Source organism: Pseudorca crassidens, chromosome 15 (genome assembly GCF_039906515.1).
Source record: "Pseudorca crassidens isolate mPseCra1 chromosome 15, mPseCra1.hap1, whole genome shotgun sequence".
NCBI classification, from domain to species: Eukaryota; Metazoa; Chordata; class Mammalia; order Artiodactyla; family Delphinidae; genus Pseudorca; species Pseudorca crassidens.
This window is the reverse complement of record NC_090310.1, coordinates 3290689-3312658: the sequence shown is the minus strand read 5'-3', so window position 1 is coordinate 3312658 and position 21970 is coordinate 3290689. Positions and strand designations below refer to the sequence as shown.

Sequence of the window (21970 nt, the reverse complement as noted above, 5' to 3'; positions counted from 1 at the left end):
TATCTTCATTCTACCTACCTATTTATCTATCATCTATCTGCATCTACCTATCTTCATCATCTGTGGATCTATCTAGAAAGATAGAAATGTCTCAGGAACCCCAGGCACCCCAGCCCCCAGCTATTTGAATCTTTCCAACCCAGACATATGAAGAGAACATTTTTCTTTCTTTCTTTTCTTTCTTCCTTTCTTTCTTCCTTTCTTTCCTTCCTTCCTTTCTTTTCTTTCTGGCTTTGTTGGGTCTTCATTGCTGCACGCGGGCTTTCTCTAGTTGTGGTGAGCGGGAGCTATTCTTCATTGCAGTGCGTGGGATTCTCATTGCAGTGGCTTTTCGTGTTGCAGAGCATGGGCTCTAGAGCACAGGCTCAGTAGTTCTGGCACGCGGGCTCAGTAGTTCTGGCACATGGGCTCAGTAGTTGTGGCTTGCGGGCTCTAGAGCACAGGCTCAGTAGTTGTGGCGCACGGGCTTAGTTGCTCTGCGGCATGTGGGATCTTCCCGGACAAGGGCTCGAACCCGTGTCCCCTGCGTTGGCAGGCGGATTCTTAACCACTGCGCCACCACGGAAATCCTGAAGAGAACATTTGGGATGACCCCAGCTCCAGCCTGTCTGCAACCACATGGCAGACCCCAAGCGAGAGCTGCCCAGCTGAGTCCCGTCAACACCAGATTCATGAGCAAATTAAAGGCCACTCTTTGGGTTGGTCTGTGAGGCCACAGGAGACAACTGGAAGACTCCTCCTTCGCTTCAGAGTAAGAAGTGTAGGGCCCAGAGGAGACAGGAGAACAGGGGGCTTGGAGGAAGCGATAAACCTTCATGTTTATCACTTGGTGGGGGCGGCAGTGGGGTAGTGGGTCAGCTCGGAGGAAGGAGTGACAAGGTCTAAGCAGGGATAACCCTTGAGGCTCACCTGGTCAGGACGAAAGGGAAAGAGAGGGTACTGACTTTACTGAGTACCTATCATGTGTTAGGGTGCTTCACCCCAAGCCTTCTACCCAGCAGGCCTTCCAGTAACGCAACACTGTGGCTCTAGGCTGTGGCAGCCAGCTTTGAACAGCACCCCAGTGACTCTCTCCTCCTGGCATCCGTAACGGGGAAGAACCTCTGTATTCTATTCCGAGCTACTCACCAAAGGGATGTTGCCTATAAGCTTAAAGGATACATAATGGCCCAGCTCTGGGAGCCCTGCTTCCCAGGTAACGAGCATTAAGCTGAAATACCTTTGATGCGCTCACGGCAAACATCCTGACCAGGCCCACCTGTGAATGACTGCAGGGAGGAAGAAATGAACACCTCCCCTCCGTGGCGGATGGAAACCAGGAAGTATTTGATTTGACTCCCTCTCCCCTTTTAGTATAAAAGGAGCCTGAATTCTACCTGGGCAAGATGGTTCTTTGGGACGTGAGCCTACCATCTTCTCGGTCTGCTGGCTTTCCAGATAAAGTCACTGTTCCTCACCCCAACAGCTTGTCTCTTGACTTACTGGCCTGTCCTGTGGCGAGCAGTATAAGCTTGGACTTGGTGACACATTCACACCCTTGTGTGGTCTCCTCCCACATGGTTAGGGCTGAGCTGTGAAGCCACGGGGATCCTGTGGACACGGTGTTCTGTGACCACTGGGGCTGAGTCAGAAGAGACACTGATGCTTCCACCTTCCTCCCTCTGGGGGTGAGGATCTCAATATACACATTTTGGGGGGACACAAACATTCAGACCATAGCACCGTCTTACTAAATTTAGAAGGTGGTCTTGCAAAATGGAGATGATTCCTTCATTCCTGATTTCATTCAAAATCACATCGCCTGCTGGGGCACATGCAAGACCCCAGGAATGTAGAAATGAATACAATGTGGTTCCCACCCAGGAGGATCTCATGTTTAATGAGAGAGAGAGATGGAAATGTTAACTACTGTACAATTAGTGGGACGAATGTCACCAGAGGTACATTCATGAAACGCCACCAGGAGCTCAGAGGCGGAAGTCAAGAGGGGCTTCCTGGTGAAGGGGACATAAACTGCTCCCCTCTGGTCCCACCCACTTAGGAAAGGACCCACAGGGTCATGTGCTAATGGTACTTCTCCACCCGAGTATTTTGCTTTGTGGGATTTGCCAGTGAACAGGGATAGAATTAACAATCCCATGTCATAAAAGATTGTGGCTTGATGTTTCGAAGGAGTTTTTGAAATATCAAAAAAACAAAGAGGGGCTTCCCTGGTGGCACAGTGGTTGAGAGTCCGCCTGCCGATGCAGGGGACGCGGGTTCGTGCCCCGGTCCGGGACGATCCCACATGCCGCGGAGCGGCTGGGCCCGTGAGCCATGGCCGCTGAGCCTGCGCGTCCGGAGCCTGTGCTCCGCAGCGGGAGAGGCCACGACAGTGAGAGGCCCGCGTATCGCAAAAAAAACCCAAAAACAAAAACAAAGAAAAAGGTAACCAGCACTATGCCCTATTTCTCAGAATCCAGAATTTAAACTATTAATATGTTGTCATTTTTATTTCAAATCACTATTTTTTAACATTTAAAGGAGCTAGAATAATATAATAAAGATGAAGTACCCCTTGTATCCATCCCCAGCTTCAATCTGCTTTTTCTCTCCCCAGAGGCAATATTATCATAAATTTGGTATGTATTTGTCTAGTCTATTTAAAATGATTTTATCACGTTTCAATGAATATATATCTCTATACCATATTGCAGGGTAGCATTTTATGCATTTAAAACTTCTACAGAAGTTCTATGTTATGCACCACATAACATCCTAAAGCTTGATTTTTTATTCAACATTATGTTTTCCAAGATACAGCTGTCTTGATACATATATTAGCTTATTAATTTTAAGTGCTGTAGGGCATTCTTCTGCTGAATGACCATTCCATGATTTATTTATACACTTTCCTACTGATGAACACTTAGGTTGTTTCCACCTTTTTGCTCTTTCCAACAATGCTGCAAGAAGCCCTGTGTACACATCTGGTAGAAAACTGCAAACATTTTTGGACTGTAGACTACAAGCATCACCAGATAAAGCCAACTTGCTCACCAAAGCGGATGGACCAATTTTCACTCCCACCGCCATGTAATGCATCTTTATATTAAACACTCAGTATTGCCAGGCTTGCTGATTTGCCAGTTAGTTGTGGGAAGTGGCATCTCATTGCCAGGCATGTGCTGGAATTGGTTTGAGCTGCTCAGGAGAGCCGATCGCACGCATCTCTTCCCAACTCTGGGTTCGGTGACATCATGACATTAGCTTGAAATTAGCCAGGATGGGAGTATTTACACCATGGAAAGTGGCAAACACGACCAATCAGGATTGTCCCCTGGGGAGCAGCTGTTAAGCACATACAGGCACACCGCTGCTTACAGCACCCCTGAGGTCCACCTTCCTACCCTGAATTCCACTCACAGACTCCCCGGGTTACCAGACTGATGCGACTCTTACCGTTTGCGGCTGTAAGTCTTACACAGGAGAGTTGAGGCAACTGTTGCTGTCATGGAATTTAACAAGGTCTTAGCTGTTCCAGACTCCAGGGGGCACCAGGCAAGAGGCGCTCCTGTAAGCAAATTGAAAAAACATCTGTGAACTTCAATGGTTTCTTTATTGAGAGGGTATGCAAACAGGTATTCAAATACATCAATACATTCTATTTGCATAACTTTTGGGCAAAATGTCTATTCAACTCTTTTACTCATTTTCAGTTGGGTTACAGAAGGTCCTTAAATATCCTGTTATAAGATGTTCCAAGTTAATCAGATACAGGATTTGCAAATATCTTCTCTCAGTCTGTGGCTTGTCTTTTTGCTTTCTTAATGGTGTCTTTTGAAGAGCAAACGTTTTTAACTTCGATGAAGTGTAATTTATCACTTTTTAAAAAAAGATTATGCTTTTGTTGTCATATCTAAGAAAGTTTTGCTTAATCCAAAGTCACACAGATTTTCTTTAATGTTTTTCTTCTAGATGTTTCATAGATTTAGCTCTTACACTTAGGTCTCTGATCCATTTTGGGTTAATGTTTATATACAGTGTGAGTCAAGGATTAACTTCTTTTTTCCCCCTGTATGGATGTTCAATTGTTCCAAAACTATTTATTGAAAAGGCATTCTCTTTCCCTTTGGGTTGCCTTGGCCCCTTTGTAATGAATCAATGAACTGTGCATATGTGGGTCTATTTCTTTCTTTCTTTCTTTTTTTTTTTGGCCACAACCCACAGCATGCAGAACTTCCCTGACCAGGGATCGAACCTGCACCCCCTGCAGTGGAAGTGCGGAGTCTTAACCACTGGACCGCCAGGGAAGTCCTGTGCGTCTATTTCTGAATTCATTTCCTCCTTCTATCTATATTTCTATCCTTTCAATAGCTTCTTAAATAGTCCTGGGGATATCACTTAAAAAAATGGATTTCCTTAGCTGTGGCTCACGGGCCCAGCCGCTCCGTGGCATGTGGGATCCTCCCGGACCGGGGCACGAACCCGTGTCCCCCGCATCGGCAGGCGGACTCTCAACCACTGCGCCACCAGGGAAGCCCCCCCCTTTTTTTTTTTTTTTTTTTTTAATGAGTATGGACTTGACTGACGTCTGTCAAGGTTTGATTCTTTGGCTATCAACAAGTCAGTGAGGATCATGTCCGGATCCTGAACTGTCAGGGGGTATTTTCGTTACAGATCTCACCAGATGTGTTCTCTTGCCCTGGCCAGCGTCCTGACTGCTGCCGCTGCCGTGCGCCTCACTCTATGGACCCTCGCCTCCCACTCCCACCCCCTGGTCTCCTGCAACCACGGACCAGGACAGCCTGTCAAACAAAGGGAGGATAGGAGGGAGCAGGTGAAAGCTGGGAAAAATGAACTTATTTCTGAGGTTTCCACTGAAATCTGGGCCCTCCTGTTCCCTTTCTGTCTCTCCGCTTTCTTTCCATGAGTGGTGTGTGTCCTTATCTCCCTCTCATCGGGTTAGAGGCTTGGATGTTCTTGACAAGCTCATGGGCTGTTATAAGGATCAGATGAGATTAGAGATGAGAAAGCACTCACGTCTGAAAGTGCTTCATCAATGTACAAGATTATTATTAATCTCCCATTGATCTCTTAATACAGGAAAAACAAAAAACAAAAAAAAACAACTAACCCTTCTCCCGTGGAGTTTCCATGGCAGAGAGATGGCTGTGCCTCTCATCTGCCCGGCCCCTCTCCTCCCTTTCTCTGCTGGATCCAAAGTCCTGGTCCTGGAAATTTCATCACCCTTGTGATTTACCACTGATTAGCCCTCTCCGTAAATCAGGGGTTGCACGTCTGTCCCGAATCAGGTGCACATATTACTTTTGCTTGGCTCATAGAAGGTTTAAGAATTATTTTTATTTTGTGGGCAATATACAGAAATCAGGAAGAACAAGAATTCAGGTTTCTGAATTTGGGGGAAAAGTTAAAAGACTTGGTTACTCTGGGAGTACCTTTCTACCTGCTAACAAGGGTCCTCTCCCCACCTGCCTGACTCGCTCTAGGGATTTCAACTGCAACTCTGATGGGACCGAGTAACCCGGTGTGTCGATGGCAGGAATCAAACGCACCAATACTCTCTTTTGGGAATTCGTGAGCAATGCTGAATGGATTTGGAGAATGTTTGATTTGGGGGTGTGTTTGTGTCCTTCCCGGGGCCTGTAAAATCATCACCCCATGCATGTGGCCGTCCTCCCCACATTCTGGTGAATTAAATCCCTCCACAAAGCCGGGCAGGGAAGTCCATGGGTGGATAACAGTATCAAGACAGGGAGACTTTGAAAAACTGCGATTCTAAGTGTAAGCCTACGTGTGTTCTGTTTTAGGATGAAAACATCCCAGACGAGCGTGAAGCGTAATCAGATAAAAAGATCCAGCAGGATGGGTGAGGGGATCCAGAACCAATCTATGACATGAAAAATCCCGGGGTGCCGTCAGCAAGACGGCTGAATAAGACGCTCCTCACGTGTATCCTCCCACCGCAACAACAACTTGGGGTCCATCCACCTACAGAAATGCTCTTGTAGGAGCTCTGGGATCCAGGTATGAGATTGTGAAAGCTCAATGCAGTCCTTGATGAAGGAGAGGATTCTGAGAAGGCAGGCTCGCACCCCGGCAGCAGATTTGCTGACCATGGTCCCAGCTACAGACCCAGAGACGGCTCTGTATCCCCTGAGGACTCGGCTACAGCCCCGTTTGGTCCTGTCATCGGCACCACGTGCTAAGGGAGGAACCAGGCCCCCCCACAGGTCGGGTGTTAGGTGTACAGACCTTGGTCCTGGCTGTGGGCCCTGAAGTGACCCGTGAACTGGTCCCAGCCCCTCTTGGCTGTGGTCCAGGAGCCCGTGGAGGTGAGTCCTCCAAATTAAGTCAGACTGTAGATTCTGAAAGGGCCCTGTAACTGGGCTCCAGAAATAGAAAAAAAAAAATCCTAAAATTCATATAGAAGCACGAAAGATCCTGAACAGCCAAGAAAATCTTGAGAAAGAAGAACGAAGGTGGAGGCTTCACACTTCCTGATTCAAAACTATACACAGGGCTTCCCTGGTGGCACAGTGGTTGAGAGTCCGCCTGCCGATGCAGGGGACGCGGGTTCGTGCCCCGGTCCGGGAAGATCCCACATGCCGCGGAGCGGCTGGGCCCGTGAGCCATGGCCACTGAGCCTGCGTGTCCAGAGCCTGTGCTCCGCAACGGGAGAGGCCCCAACAGTGAGAGGCGCGCGTACCGAAAAAAAAAAAAAAAAGACAAGAGATAACAAGTGTCTACAAGGATGTGGAGAAAAGAAAACCCTAAAGCCCTGTGGTGAGAATGTAAATTGGTGCAGCCACTATGGGAAGCAGTATGGTAGTTCCTCAAAAAAATAACAGTAGAACTACCACATGATCCAGCAATCCTACTTCTGGGTATATATCTGAAGGAAGTGAAATCACTGTCTCAAAGAGATATCACTACCCTCATGTTCACTGCAGCACTATTCACAATAGCCAAGACATGGAAACAAGTGTCCATCAACGGATAAATGGATAAAGAAGATGTGTACACACACACACACACACACACACACACACACACACACACACACACCCCCCGGAGTATTACTCAGCCATAAAAAAAAAGAAATTTTGCTGTTTGCAGATATATGGATGGACTTGGAAGGCATTATGCTAAGTGAAATAAGTCAGACAGAGAAAGACAAATATTGTATGATCTCACTTATATGTGAAATGAAAAAAAAAGTGCCAAATTCATAGAAACAAAGTAGAATGGTGGTTGTCAGGGGCTGGGGGTGGGAGAAGCAGGGATATGCTGGTCAAAGGGTACAAACTTCCAATTATAAGATGGATAAGTTCTGGGGAATCTAGTATTCAGCATGGCAACTGTAGTTAAGAAAACTGTATTACACACTTGAAAGTTGCTAAGAGAGTCGATCTTAAGTGTTCTCACCCCAAAATAAAATCATAATTATGCAACTGATGAATGTGTTAACTAACTCTATTGTGGAAATCATTTCACAATATATACTTCTATAAAACATCACATTGTAGGGCTTCCCTGGTGGCTCAGTGGTTAAGAATCCGCCTGCCAATGCAGGGGACACGGGTTTGAGCCCTTGTCCAGGAAGATCCCATGTGCTGCAGAGCAACGAAGCCTGTGCGCCACAACTACTGAGCCTGCGTTCTAGAGTCCACGAGCCACAACTACTGAGCCTGCGTGCCACAACTACTGAGCCTGCGTTCTAGAGTCCACGAGCCACAACTACTGAGCCCGTGCGCCACAACTACTGAAGCTCGCATGCCTAGAGCCCGTGCTCTGCAACAAGAGAAGCCACTGCAATGAGAAGCCCGCGCACCATCACGAAGAGTAGCCCCCGCTCGCCGCCAACTAGAGAAAGGCTGCGTACAGCAACGAAGAGCCAACGCAGTCAAAAATAAACAAATAAAATAAATTTTAAAAAATCACATTGTGTAACACCTTAAACTTACATAATGTTATATGTCAATTATATGTCAGTAATGCTGGAAAAAATTAAAAAAAATCTTTACCCAGTGTGTTGAATAAAACCTGACTCCAGACAAAAATCAAAACATACCTTTCAAAATTTTTGTTGTTTTGGTACCTGTCCTCTGTCTCCCAGTAAAAATGTGGCTAGCCCATGAGTTTTTGGTTCATTCTTACATGACAGACATTCCCAGGTCAGTTTAAGAAGCAAAAGCAATCTCAGATCAACATATCCGACTTGAGATATTCATCAAAACTCCAAGCCTGTTTTAGCATTGAATCTCCATTCTGGTTTGGACCTGCTTCAGGCTGGGGGCCTGACGTGGAGACCCGATTGGTCTCATCTGTTCCCTGGCCTGCTTTCTCACAACACGCTACCTGTAGCTTGGAGAGAGACGAGGGGAAAAAGGAGAGAGCTGGTGCTATTGTAAGCTAACTCTGTCCTCCCTGAGCCTGTTCTCTAGGTCCACACAGAATGCATGTTTCCTTTGGGTGGTTGTTCCAGTTACCTGTTGTTAGTTAACACATTAACCCCTAACTTAGCAGCTTACAACCACCATTTTATTTTGCTGGTGATTCTGTAGATCAGGAATTGGGGAAAGGTTGGGATGGGCGGAATTCCCTGGAGCCTTTCATGGGGCTGCCGTCACATGGTGCAGGGGCTGCGTCATCTCCAGGATGGACCAGGATGGACATCCAAGATGGCGCACTCACACAACTGGAGCTCAGCTGGGTCTGTGGATTAGAGCGCCCCCAGGTGACCCTTCAAGGTGCCTGGGCTCAGAACGCACCAGGGCTGGGCTCAGAGAGGGGTGTCCGGGAACCAGTGCTGAAGTCCAGAGATCCAGATGACCTAGTTCTTCAGATTCTCCCCCACGTAAGTCAACCAGCTGGAGAGTTAGGACACACCATAGTCATGAACTCACCTCCCCCAGGGGATTTCCTCTTGTTTTTAATTTTTTTCCCCAAAGACTGTCTTGGCTAATATTGGCCCTCTGCATTTCCACATAAATTTAAGAACACTGTTAATTTCTACAAAAATTATAATTTTGATTGGAATTTGCATCTGTAGATTCAACTAACATCTTTGTATTGAACAAAGGCGATTGTAACAGCTTTGCAATACTGAATTTTCCACTCCATGAACATAGTATTTAGGTTTTCTTTACTTTTTCTCAGCAATGCTTTTCAGTTTTCTTTAGAGATAACCTGTATGACATTTATAAGATGCATTTCTAGGTATTTGAATTTTTTGTGTTATTAAAATGTTATCTTTTTACAGGCTTTATTTTCTTTTTGTTGCTGGTATGGGTGAATAGATTTTTATGTATTGGCCTTGTTTCCAGCAATCTCGTTAAACTCATTTACTAACTGTAATTATTTTCTGTAGATTCTTCTGGATTTCTACAAACCATTAATCTGTGAATAATGCCCTTTTTATTTCTTCTTTTCCAAGTCTTATGTATTTTGTTTCTTTTTCTTGCCTTATTCTTATCTCACAGGATCTTCATTATAATGTCGAATTGAAGTGACAGCTGGTATTCTTGTTCCTGTCCTTAAAACTTTTTTTTTTCAAAATTTCATTAAGTATTTCATGTACTTTGGTATTGCTGTAATTTTTTATTTATTTTTTATTTAAAAATTTTTTTTCTTTCTTTTCTTTTTGCGGTACGCGGACCTCTCACTGCTGTGGCCTCTCCCGTTGCAGAGCACAGCCTCCGGACGCACAGGCTCAGCGGCCATGGCCGCTCCGCGGCACGTGGGATCCTCCCAGACCGAGGCACGAACCCGGGTCCCCTGCATCAGCAGGCGGACTCTCAACCACTGCGCCACCAGAAGCCCTTGCTGTAATTTTTTAAAAGAAATATATCCATTATCATATTGAGGGAGTTCCCTTCTGTTCCTAGTTTGCTAAAATTTTTAAAATCACAAATAGATGATAAATTTTATAAAACTTTCTGCATCTATTGAGCAGATACTATAGTATCAGTCATTGATTTTTGAGCAGTAGAGCCACACTGCATTCCTGGAATAAACCCAGCTTGGCCATGAACTGTTATTGTTATTGTTTTTCTTTTTATTTACCACTGGGATCAATTTTGATATTTCGCTTCAGAATTTTGCATTCAAATTCATGAATGTAATTGGTTTTGTCAGGATCTGGTATACTCACCTCATAAAACGAGTTTTGGAGTGTTCCTTCTTTATTCTATTCTCTATTAAAGTTTGTAGAAGATTTGCATTATTTATTCTCTAAACATTTCATAGAACTTCTCAGTGAAAACAGTCTGGACCTAGAGTTTACTTTGTGGCGAGTTTTTAAGTTATAGATTTAATTCATTTAATAGTTATAGAACTATGCAGATTTTTGATTTCTTCTTGTGTCAGTTGTGTTTTTCTAGGTATTTGTAAACAGCTAAATTTTGAAGTTTATAACTGCTCATATTAGAAAATTTGCTCTTATTTTTATTTTAACATCTAAATATCTGTAGAAATGTTACCTTTTTCATTCCTAATATCTATTTATTCCTTCTCTTTTTCTTGCCAGAGAACCACTGATTTTATTAGTCTTTTCAAAGATACAACTTTTGGCTTTTTCATCCTGCCTATTGTATATGTTTTTTAATGTCTGCTCTTTAATATTTCCTTCTTATCTACTTTCTTTAGTTTATTTGCAGTTTAATTTTTTTTAAGTTCTTGAAATGATTAGATGATTTTTTGTCTCACTGATTTTTGGTCTTCGTTTTTAATTTTGGACTAACATGAACAGGTTTTAAAGTCATGAATTAGAAATATTTCCATCTTACTCCACATATAGCTTAAATAACACACAATAATTACCTGTTTCCTTAAGGTTAACTAGAAGCCATCTTCTTGTCATCTCTTTATTTTCAAGCTTTCTGGGTCATTTGTTTCAGGTGGTTTGTTTTAACTATATGTAGCTGACTATTGTTTGATACATTCTGAAAATGTTTGTCTCTTAACAGAACTTAACTGGGTTTTTACTTGTGATTACCAATATGTTTTAATACATGCCCCTGTCTTATTTTATGTTTTATTTCCTGCCTTTTGAGGATTGATATTATTGTTTTATTATTATTCCTCCAGCAGTTTGAAATCAAGTTATATGTATACTTCTATTTTTCTACTGATTGTTCTTAAATTTAAAAAAGGTCTAGAGTTAATCAGAATTTTTATTTTCTCCTAAGTAAGACCTTTCGTATAATTTTACTCCCGTATTTTCCTACCAGGCTTCCCCCTCTTCTTGCTAACACACCTTTCCCAAGTTGAATTCTTTTGGAATGTTTTCAGCTTAAAGTTTTCAATAACACATTTTAAAATATTATGCCTCCTGAATTGTCAACAGATAATTTTTTTCTCCCCTCCACTCTCTCAGTTGTCTACACGTGAAACTCATGAGATGACTGTTAGAGTGATTTTATTTTTTTTCTCATTTTGGTTACTTGCATCTTATGCTGCCTACTTAAATTCATTATTTTTGTTTGTTTTGGTGGAGCAAATCCTTTACTATTTGTTCAAAAAAGATTTATTGGGTGGTAAATGCTTTGAGTCCTAGTATGTCTGAAAGTGTCTTGATTTTGATCTCACATTTAAGTATTAGTTTTGGATGGTGTATAAGATGCTGGATTCAAAGTAATTTTTATCCTTAGAGTTTTGAGGTTGCTCCTCCTTTGTCTTCTAGCATCCACTTTTGCCAACAAGAAGGCAGAACCCAGTTTCATTTTTGTTCCTTTGTGGGCAATCTGTTTTCTTCTCTCTCTCTCTCTCTCTCTCCTGCTTGCTTTGTAATCTTTTAGGACTTCCCCTTCCTCCTGTTGTTTTGCTTATCTTTTTCATTCATTCTGATCAACTTTCAGTGAACCTATTCAACCACAATCCTTGTGTCTTTCTTTAACTCTGGATAAGTTTATTATTAAATTTTTTCCTCTCCTCCATTCTTTCATCCTCTACTTAGGAAATTCATTTTGGAATGGTTCGATTATTCAGGAAATAATCAGTTTTTAGCTCCATCAACCTACTATTCGTTCGATCTGCTGAGTTTAAAATTTTCAGTATCATATTCAATATTTCTAAGACTCCTCATTGGTTCTTTAAAAAAAAAAGTCATCCCCCGATCTGCTGTAATCTCACTAGGCATTGCTTTATCTGGGGCAGTAAAATACTTCATGAAAAAACAGAAACCTTGTCAGTGTTACCCAGTATTTCAAATGGCTTGAGAACTATGCATTCATAGTTGACCTTAACCTTGGTCATGTGCAGAAAGATCTGAAGAAAGTAACACATCCACAAGTCATACTGTTAAAAACAAAATCACTCCTGTCAAGGGTAAAGTTAAAAATCTTGAGATGTATTTTAAACCAGAGCAACACGGACTTACTGTATTCCCCAAAGTGGGACAAGCAAGCTGAACAGACACTGTCTGAAACGCTTTGAGAACTCTGCCGCTGCGATGCTCACTTGTGACAGACCCCGATCTGTAGCCCTAAATTTAGCCCATTCCTTGTTATGAAACCAGGACATTCCATCTTTGTTCAAAAAGGAATGAAACAGAAGTCAATCCAGCTGCTTTTAATTCATGAAACAGATTTAAATTCAGCTGAGGAAACAAAGACGTTAATTACGGTATTATTTATAATAGCACAAATTGGAAACAACCCAAAAGGTCAAAAAGAAGGAAGAAAAATAAATCATAATCAAAGTATATTATGTGGACATTAAAAACGATAGTTATGAAGATTCAGTGGCAAGATGGGAAATACGTCATATAAGGTTAAATGAAAAACAGGACAAATTTGTACGTATATTCCTCTTACAATTATGCATATGTAAAATATACCTGAAAATAGGAAAATATAAAAGAAATGTTGTTTGTGGTAATGAACTGGGATGCTTTTTCTTCTTTTTGTTGTAATTTTATTTAGTTTTTGTTGTTATTTGTTATTATTATTTTCTTTTCCATTACGGTTTGTTACGGGATATTGAATATAGTTCTCTGGGCTATAGAGTAGGACCTTGTTGTTTATGGGATGCTTTTTATGGGGCAATTTTTCTGTTTGTTTTTTAAAGCCAAAGTTTTTTAACTTGAGATTACTTTTAAAATATTAAATTATTTAGGACAACATTTGGCAGAGATAGGGAATGTGATGGAGAAATCAGTGGACAGAGCCAGGAGTCCTGGGTTCTAATCACAGCTCTGCTCTGGCCTTGGAACATCCTGGAACAACATCACCTTTTCTGTTGCTTTTGGGCTATTATTTCTGTTGTCTTTTCTCCCTCCATAGATCATATCCTGTGTACTTCCCATACTTCAAAAACTCTTCTAGTTGGGGAGGGAAGGATTGGGAGTTTGGGATTAGCAGATGCAAACTATAATATATAGGATGGATAAACAACAAGGTCCTACTGCATAGCACAGGGAACTAGATTCAATGTCCTGTGACAAACCATAATGGAAAAGAATATAAAAAAGAATGTATATATGTACTATATAACTGAATCACTTTGCTGTGCAGCAGAAATTAACACATTATAGATCAACTATACTTCAATAAAATTAAAAAAACTCTTCTACAGTCTAGTACTATTATATATTTGTTCTCGTTAAAATTATATTTTCTGCCATTTTACAGAAGTTGCAGTCAGAGGAAAGTGATGCTTAGTCCAGCATTTTGTTATGTCTCTGTTGTTTATCTTTTGCTAACTAATCAATAATTCTAAAGACACGCTTATTCACAATCTTTGTTCTCCTAATGTTACTTCTCCCTTAAATCTTTGTTAACCAGTAAATCTCATCCAGTTGTTTCTAGAAACTTAATCCATGAGGCTGGCACAGAATATCGTATGTTAGTTCTGACTAACCTTTAAGATTTATTTCAGGCTTTAACAATTGCTTGCCTCTTGGAGTTAAATAAACTTCATGTTACTCATGGTATTGATTACGGATCTCACATCTTGCCCTTTGCTCTGTTGAGCTTGCTTGGGAGGAAATGTTTAGCGTCGATTATGTAACAATCGCATTGAAAGTCACAACTCACGGGCTCTGCTTTCAGCTGAGCCTCCAGGTTACGGACCAACTGAATCTGTTTTATTTTACTTGATACATATTTCATTATGCACCATCACCTGTGCTGGTCAACCTGGATCCGTTCATAAAACAGTACCTGTGGGTAGGTATTACTGGTTGACTAAACTACGAGTTATTAAGATGGCATCCCAATAGCTGCCTGCCTTTTAAAATGTGGCTACTAGAAAATTTAAAATTATCCACATAGCTTACATTTATAGCCTGTGTTATATTTCTACTGGGCTAGGCTGAAATGGAGTGTAGAAATAGATCCATGCATATATGATTAATTTTTGACAAAGATGCTGGAGCAAATCAACGGGGGGAAAAAGTCTTTTCAACAAATGGTGTTAGACCTACAGACACAGAAAACAAACCTATGATTACCAAAGCGGAAAGTGGGGGAGGGATACATTAGGAGGTTGGGATTAACAGATACACACTACTATATATAAGACAGGTAACCAATAAGGACCTACTGTAGAGCACAGGGAACTATATTCAATATTCTGTAAATAACCTATAAGGGAAAAGAATCTGAAAAACAATATGTATGCATATCTATATCTATGTCTGAATCACTGTGCCGTACACCTGAACCTAACACGACATTGTAAATCAACTATACTTCTGAAAAAAAGTTGAAGAAAAAATGGTGCTAGAATAACTGGATATCCATGTGGAAAAAAAAAAAGCACCAACCCTTACAGAAGGCCACACACAATATTAACTCAAAATGGAACACACGCCTGAATGTGAAAGCTCAAACAAAGCTCCTAGAAGAATGCACGGGAAAAAAATATTTGCAACTTAGGGCATGCAATGATTTTTTCTTTTTTGAGATGTGTATTATAATTTCCAGTCAGAGAAATAGCAACGCAGTGAGACCTCATGGAGAATGGGGAGTTTTAGATACATAAATTTCATCAAACAGATAAGGAGGCAAATAATATATTGAGAGGCAGCAATGTACCGGTCCCTTTTTTTTTTGGCCACGCTGCGTGGCTTGCGGGATCTTAGTTCCCTGACCGGGGATGGAACCTGCGCCCTCGCAGTGAAAGCGCGGAGTCCTAACCACTGGACCACCAGGGAATTTCCCGTGCAATGTACCAGGTCCTTGCTGGCTGCACTTTACATCTGCGACGTCATCCCAGCCTCACAGCACCCCTGCATGGTGGGAAGGATCGTCTCTGCTTTATAGAGAAGACAGACAAGAAAACGGAGTGACCTGCCCACATCACTTAAGCATAGACGTGAATCTGGAATATAAACCCAGTCTGTAGCCAAGTCCTATCACCATATCATGCTGCCGCCTTTGAGCTACCAATTTTTTTTTCATTCAATAGTCAATCATTTATTAGCCAATAAATGGTCATAAAATGGGAGTGAATTTTAGATGTGAATCTCCTTTTATTTTTTTTCCAAAGAAGACATACAGATGGCCAAGAGGTACGTGAATAGATGCTCAACATCGCTAATTATTAGAGAAATGCAAATCAATAAGGTATCACCTCACACCAGTCAGAGTAGCTATCATCAAAAAGTCTAAAAATAATAAATGCTAGAGAGGGTGTGGAGAAAAGGGAACCCTCGTACACTGTTGGTGGGAATGCAAATTGGTGCAGCCGCTATGGAAAACAGTATGGAGGTTCCTTAAAAAACTAAAAATAGAACTACCATATGATCCAGCAATCTCACTCCTGGACATATATCTGGAAAAGATAAAAATTCTAATTTTGTTTTTTTTGCGGTACGCGGGCCTCTCACTGTTGTGGCCTCTCCCGTTGCGGAGCACAGGCTCCAGACGCGCAGGCTCAGCGGCCATGGCTCACGGGCCCAGCCGCTCCGCGGCATGTGGGATCTTCCCGGACCGGGGCACGAACCTGTGTCCCCTGCATCGGCAAGCGGACTCTCAACCACTGTGCCACCAGGGAAGCCCTGTTGGAAGATTTTAAATCACCGTTTCAATTTTATTATTTGTGATTGGTCTGTTCATATTTTCTATTTCTTCGTGGTTCAGTCTTGGAAGGTTATACCTTTCTAAGAACTTGTCCGTTTCTTCCGGGTTGTCCATTTTATTGACATATAGTTGCTTGTAGTAATCTCTCATGATGCTTTGTATTTCTGCGGTGTCCGTTGTAACTTCTCCTTTTTCATTTCTAATTTTATTGATTTGAGTCCTCTCCCTCTTTTTCTTTTTTTTTTTTTTTTTGCGGTACACGGGCGTCTCACTGCTGTGGCCTCTCCCGTTGCAGAGCACAGGCTCCGGACGCGCAGGCTCAGCGGCCATGGCTCACGGGCCCAGCTGCTCCGCGGCATGTGGGATCTTCCCGGACCGGGGCACGAACCCGTGTCCCCTGCATCAGCAGGCGGACTCTCGACCACTGCGCCACCAGGGAAGCCCGAAAACTCTAATTTGAAAAGATACATGCACCCCAATGTTCACAGCAGCACTATTTACAGTACCCAAGCCATGGAAGCAACCTAACTGTCCATCGAGAAATGGCTGGTTTAAGAAGATGTGGTAAATATATACAGTGCAATGTTAGTCATAAAGAGGAATGAAATAATGCCATTTGCAGTAACATAGATGGACCTAGAGATTATCATACTGAGTGAAATAAGTCAGACACAGAAAGACAAATATTACATAACTTACATGTGGAATCTAAACCATAATACAGGGAGTTCCCTGGTGGCCCAATGGTTAGGATTCTGGGCTTTCACTGCTGTGGCCTGGGTTCAATCCTTGGTTGGGGAACTCAGATCCCGTGAGCCAAACAAATTTATGTACAGAACAGAAACAGACTCACAGATGCAGAAAACAAACTTACGGTTACCAAAGGGGAAGGGCGGCGGGTAGGGAAAAAAATTAAGAGTATGGGATTAACATATACACACTATTATATATAAAATAGATAAGTAACAAGGATTTACTGTATAGCACAGGGAACTGTATTCAATAGCTTATAATAACCTATAATGGAAAAGAATCTGAAAAAATATAAATATATATTTAACTGAATCACTTTGCTGTACACCTGAAAGTAACACAATATTGTAAATCAACTATACTTCAATTAAAAAACCAAGAATTTCTTAAACAGGATACAAAAAGCAAATTATAAAATGTTTTCAATTGATAAACTGGACTTTACAAGATGTTGAAAATGTCTTCTTGAAAACATCATTAAGTAAACAAGAGGGCAAGTCACATAACTGGATTTTTTTTGTTTGCAATATCTGTAATACACATATCTTGCAAAGGACTTGTATCATACGTATGTAGATAATAAGAAGATGAATGGCCAAATTAAAAATGGGCCAAATATTTGAAAACACAATTCTCCATGGATTTCCTGTATGCTGGCAGGGTCCGGGCCTTCTGAGCAAAGGACACATTTCAACAGCAAGCCTGTACTGAAACCTAGAGCTAGAATAGTCCACCAGAGAAATTTAGAGAAGTACCTTCCTAGAGATGTCCCAGGGTCATCAAGATAAAATCTCCTTCCTCTCCTGGAAATATCTGCTTGCATCCCAGGGTAGTGATTAATCTTCCTCTCCAGAGGGGAAGGCTAGCACATATGCCAGAAATCCCATAAGAGTTCAGAATCTCCCCATGTTAGGGCCCTGGGGTGCACCCCACTGCCTGTATAGGTGACATCTAGCCCTTCAGGCACGGTGCTGTGGGGTTTCGGGTGTGGGAGAACACATGAGATGCCACTCTGTCTACTGTTTGTGCCATGAGTGATACATCAGTCGTGTCTCCGACCCGTGTCTACGGACATAAAATGGTATAAGAAATGGTGGCCAGTAAATCCTTAGCGCGCTGGTGGGGAGAAAGCCCAGGCCCTTCCCAGATCCTCGTTAACGCTTTTGGTAATGAGGCTGGGGTCCTGACCTGGCCTCCTGGACACGGCAGACGAGGGGCCCAAAGACCAAGTAATGGGACCTGAGGGAAGGTCATGGGAATCGGTACTTGACATGTTGGCCAAACTCCACGATCAGCTGGGCCGTACGGGCTTCTCCACTCGGTCGCCCGTCAGTAGTGTGGCTTGGGAAGGAGGCTGTACGGTCGAAACAAGTAATCCAAATGGTGATTTTGGGTTTTGCTCTCTCCTCCAGGTGGGAGAAGAAAGGGTGCTGAGCCCCCAGAGCTGGCAGAGGGCTTGGGGTGGACTCGTGACGTTGGAATGTTGTTCACTGGACCACGAGGAGAGGCTGTCACGCTGCTGAGACCTGCGCGTCGATGTGACTCACACACGCTGTCTCTGGGTCCCGCCCTGCAGCTTTCAGGTTTCAGGGTGAGGCTGCGTCTCCCTGTGCCAGAGGAGGACTGAGCACCCCGGACGACGGTCTAAATACGTTGGGAGGAAGGACCTCAAACGTCGATTTCCCCATTGGATACAGGTACCCAAGTGTGTCCATCCTACCTGGTCCTGCGGGGGATGGGACGCTGGGCGCAGCGGGGGGAGGGGTAAACGCACCGCAAGGGTTTATTTTCCGTGTCACCTTGGAGGCTGTTTTGGAGTGAGATGAACGTTTCAGCTGGTGAACTCTGAGTTAGCAGATCGGCCTCCACACTGTCGGGGCTGCAGGCGGAGAGCCGGAGGGGGTGGGCTTCCCTGCCATTTGCTACCACTGATGACGGGTCAGGATTCTGCGCGGGGCCCCGGCACCCCGGCGACCTCTCTAGATACTGGAGGCTGAACAAGCATGAGGATCCTGCTTAACTGGAGCCTCTGGGCTCCACAGCAAGGCAGCCTCCACCAGGAGGTCCCTTCGGGGTTTTGGGCTTCTTCTGACACAGCGGTTAGATAACATGACTTTCAAAAAGCAGGTTCTAGCTTGCTACCGGGCTCTTGGTGAAACAGAGGCCTGGGTCGTCTGCGTGATCTTCCCATTTTGGGGGAGTGGGTGTATTGGACTCTATGACTGACTGGTGGGAAGGGCCCAAGAGCCTTTCGTGTCCGGTGGGCCCGGTGTCTTGGGGACTGTAGTCAACCTGGCCCCAGAGCAGCTGAGCTTTACAGGAGAAAGCGACAAAGCATGAGTTACTCGCTCTTAAGGGTCCTTCCTTCACAAAAGTTCCCCTAAATGCCTGGGCCCGGCCGAGCTGACACCTATGCCGGTTGCTCTGGCCGGCCAGCATGCAGGGCTGGGATTGGACAGCCTGCTCAGCGGGGGGAGTGCAGACCCTCAGACCAGAGAAGGTCAAGGACACCCCTCTTTGGGGCCATGAAGTGTGGAAACAGATCATGGCAGGTGACTGAACGGACTGGCCACGGTCACGTACGTGGCATGACAAAGGCGGGGTGAGGCCGTGGGTAACGAGGGCTGCAGTCACTGGATGCCTGCTCTGTCCTCTGAGGGGACCCAGGGGAAGCATGTGGCCGACGGGGCCCGAAACCTGTTTTCAATTTTTCACCAAGTCGCTACGAACATCCAGGCACAGCCCTTCTTATACACGAGACAGGTGGGGGCAGGTGGAGGTCCAGGGAGACAGAACCCTCGCATCGGAGGGTGTGAGAAGTTAAAAGGTTTACGGATGCTGACAGATCGCCTTCCAAAGCAGGATACAAGTGACAAGCGTTCTCATTTCCCTCTGCTTTTAATACAGAGTTTAAACAATAGTTTAGTAAAATACAGAGCATCTGGCTTGATCATAGTGTTTTGGTCTCAGAAGCTCTAGTTTTGTCTAGCACCTGAGGCTTTTCACTGGGAAACATACGGGGCACCCACTCTCTGCTCTAGGTGTGAAAACACAGCCAGAAGCAAAACAAAGCCCTTTCCCCATGGCTGCAGCTTGGAGTGGAAGAGACCCCAGCCCAGCCGACAAGCGCACACAGAACAGGGTTGACAGGCAGGGGCTGCGGAGCAGGGGGTGGGGAGTGGGCGGGGCCGGGTGTGTGCGATCTCAGATCGGATGACGGGGAAGAGCCTCTCCAACGCCGATGCCGATGCCGTTTGAGCCGAGATCAGAACGAAGCAAAACGTATCAGGGGATCAACAGATGTTGACTAAGTGAACTGATGCTGTATATAAAACACTCCCACCCACGGCACCGCCTGCCCGGCTCATACAACTGGTCCCAGGCTGCGGCTGCTGCTGCAGGACCACGTGTATGGCCTGACCCGACCCCGACTGGCCCAAACTGAAGATGTTCGCAGGACCCGTGACTGACAAGACTCGTGTTAACCCGCTGTGCACACCCCTGGACTTGTTCTGTTTACAGTGGTAGCTGTCAGTCTTTAAGTAGCACAACTACCAGGGTCCCCTCTACAATCTAAACCCTGCATTTCTTTCTTTTTTTTTTTTTTTTTGCAGTACGCGTGCCTCTCACTGCTGTGGCCTCTCCCGTTGTGGAGCACAGGCTCCGGACGCGCAGGCGCAGCGGCCATGGCTCACGGGTCCAGCCGCTCCGCGGCACGTGGGATCCTCCCGGACCGGGGCACGAACCCGCGTCCCCTGCATCGGCAGGCGGACTCCCAACCACTGCGCCACCAGGGAAGCCCTAGACCCTGCATTTCTCCTCAGCACTTATCTTCAGGGACACCTGCCCCATTGTCTGCACTGGAATGGACTCGGCTTTGCATGTTTTGTCTAAGCTCTGATCATCTTTATTCTTTGACGGCATCCATTCTGATCAAAATAAGCATATAAAGAGTCAGAGATGTGAAAAGGCCAGTGAGGATAAGTTCAACTTTGGTTTATTTGCCGTCTATGGACTGTTGCTGATACCAAGGAAATGTGGCACCCAGGGACCCTTACACCTTTGGTGCCCTTACCCTGAAATTGAGCCATGAACAATGACAACAGGTAGAAAGTCACTCCCAGAGGACTTCATGCAGTGGAAGGGCAGGAAAAAATCACTTTGAAATTCAGGAAGCAAGACGGAATTTACTTTCCCTAGCAGGTGAATCGCTGGAGATGTCTCCTGCCCTTTGGGCCGTCTAGGTTTCTAAGGATGGTTATTTTGGTGCTGATCAAGTGTCCAGTGGGCTGCTCTGGACACTCAGTGAATGGAAATGTATGAAGGTGAGAGCTGAGCCGTGGCTCAGCAGCTTTTGTTTAGGATGCTGACAACCCTGGTTAACAGAATTAATGATGCAATTCAACAAAGACATAACACGTACAAAAAAGATACGGTCTGATGCCTTGTATGCTTCAAAGTGGAATCCATATACGATACTACACTATAATGTAAATTACTATTGACGTATTATGTCATATATAAGTATAATATAGTAGAGTATAATATAGTATGATATTATTATGTCATAGGATGACTTGGTTGTCTGATCTCAGTCCTGGATCTCAATCCTTGGAGGTATAGCTTTCGATCAGATTAAGCAGAAATTCAATTTGATTGTTAAAAGAGCTAGGATTCAATCCACCACGACCTTCCCTGCTAATTAGGTTGGAACAGTGCTTCTTGATTTTAATGTGCATATGAATCAACGGGGATCCTGTTAAAATGCCGAGTCCGATTCAGAAATTCCAGGGCGGGACCTGGGAACCTGCATTTCTGACCGGCTCCCAGGGGATGCAGCCGCTGCTGGCCCCGGTGGACCCCAGTCTGAGCAGCAGGGGTAGACCGTGGAGACACGGTCTGCCAGGCATCCCAGGAGTTAAGACGTCGCTCTCTGCAGACGGGTAGGGCCTGGGGCGGCCTGAATCTCTGGACTGGTTCCCTCTAGCCAAGAACAGCCTCATACTTTTACTCCAGTGGTTTTGATTTTTTTTCCTACACTTAACCAGTACGGGGTATGAGCTAGCTTTGACTTTATAGACCCTGAACTATCTGTATCTGTTCAAATTCTTTAGATCTCTGGGGACGAAAACCCACAATCCAAAATGACTTTGACAAAAAGGAGATGTACTGGTTCATGTACTGGGAAA

At 44.1% G+C, this 21970-nt stretch overlaps 1 long non-coding RNA gene across 4 annotated transcripts in view; it reads right to left on the bottom strand.

Moving 5' to 3' along the window:
• The window catches only part of LOC137206610 (uncharacterized), a 175793-nt gene that overhangs the window by 73346 nt on the left and 80477 nt on the right, over positions 1–21970 (bottom strand). For all 4 annotated transcript variants that reach the window (XR_010934737.1, XR_010934740.1, XR_010934742.1 and 1 more), the window contains exon 3: positions 3442–3553. This is a non-coding gene — a long non-coding RNA (uncharacterized lncRNA). The remainder of the gene's footprint in view (positions 1–3441; positions 3554–21970) is intronic.